Source organism: Rousettus aegyptiacus, unplaced genomic scaffold, assembly GCF_014176215.1.
Source record: "Rousettus aegyptiacus isolate mRouAeg1 unplaced genomic scaffold, mRouAeg1.p scaffold_m13_p_10, whole genome shotgun sequence".
Classification (NCBI taxonomy): Eukaryota; Metazoa; Chordata; class Mammalia; order Chiroptera; family Pteropodidae; genus Rousettus; species Rousettus aegyptiacus.
In genome coordinates, this window is record NW_023416285.1 from 53662597 (window position 1) to 53664287 (window position 1691).

General features: G+C 37.5%; 1 pseudogene; it reads right to left on the reverse strand.

Annotated features, from left to right (window-relative positions):
• Positions 1–284: 284 nt before the first annotated feature.
• On the reverse strand, positions 285–1039 carry LOC107499303 (annotated as a pseudogene).
• Positions 1040–1691: the final 652 nt, after the last annotated feature.

Below are 1691 nucleotides of genomic sequence, written 5' to 3' on the forward strand. Positions count from 1 at the left end.
GAATGACTTTCTTTTTCTTTTTCTTCACCATTTCCATTCTTTCTAAATTTTATTCCAAAAAAAATTTAAAAATGGGAGCGGGAGGAGGGACTAAGATGTCAGTGAAGAGTAATCATCATTATAATATTCAACTGGACAGAAAAATTGAGGACCTAATTCAATTAACACCAGCCTATTTTCCCAAATAGACAAGTTACAAAGTCAATGCTCTCTCAATGTGGAAGAATAAGACAGATTTACACTGAAATGTTGCCCCAAATGTTATAAAATTCTTGATTTTGTCTCTATTTATCATTTTCTTTTTGTTCTTTTTCTTTCTTTTCATGCTCAATCTTAGCTTCTTCTTCCTCATGTTTTTTGATCAACTGATAATCATCTTTCCACTTTCCTTTGTTAGTGCGGCAAGTTCCACTTTTTCAGCAGAGAGTTGCTAACATCCATGGTTTTATTGATGACTTTCACTGCTAAAGCAAGTGCTGACTTCATAGTCCTTTCTCCTTCTTTGTAGTCTTGTTTCAATATTGACACAGCTGCAGCACTGTTATTTACAATGCATGTGGCATTCCATTCCGCATAATTTTTGCGTAGGGTTGCTTTCATAGAGCTGAAAGTCATAGTGCTTATCCCAGTCAATGTACAACAGTGCAACACCAAAGGAACATATTTCCTCAAACCATGTATGAACTTCTTTGATATCACAGTGCTGTAACCAGCTGCTCACAAAGAAATGCTCTTGATACTGTAATAAATGCCATTGAACAATGAGCCTGAGTTCATTAGTCTAGAACATTGGTATCAGAAATTATGCCTGCCACACAGTAAGCCATATCCTCATTAAGTTTATAAATATTTCAGAAAAAAGGACTTCATGAAGAAGCTCACGGATGTTGCATCTCTCTGCGGCAAGCAAAACACCATTGTTTGCTAAAATTCCCAAACAGGTGCCTGCATATCTAATCGCTTCCACAGCATATTCAACTTGGTACAAGTGACCTTCTGGAGAAAATATCATGGTCCGGAAGTCACATCTTCAAGACATATTTTCTGAACTTTATAGTTCCAGAGAGGAGCCACTGGAGTCGAGGTGTACACAGAGTGCCTAACTCCACAAGAGAGGACCACTGCCTCTGCCCGAGGGTCCATGCCAATTGCCTTTATTTTTCTTTAAATGAAGAGGCTGTTACCGTGAAAGAGTAGATGAGAAAGGAAGACCAGCAATGTACCTCCAATATGTGTTCTGAGTACAACAGTTTAGGGAAGAGTATGTTTGAAAGCTGAGTATCTGTAAATTGATTTCTTAAATAAACCTGTCTCAGCCCTTGGAACATCTTCATGAGCCCCATATATGTACTTATCTGTTTGAAGTCTGCTGCTATTATAATTTAATGTTAAACATAACTGTTCGTTACTGTCAGCCTTTTAAATGGATGCCCTCAAATACTTTAAAAGAAATCTGGTTTTCACCTGGAGGACACATGTCTCTCCTGAAATTCACCTAAGAGAGTATAACTAATGTTTTTATATGTGGTCCAGACGTAGATTCTACTTTCCTCACTTTCTAATATTGCTTACAAGCTTCTAATTCTCCATTCAGTGTAAAATGTCGGATCCTCTGAAACTTACACTATTGATATGTGACTGCCTACTCTCTCACTGTCATCTACCAAACTCCTCATATCTCGAACTTAGTC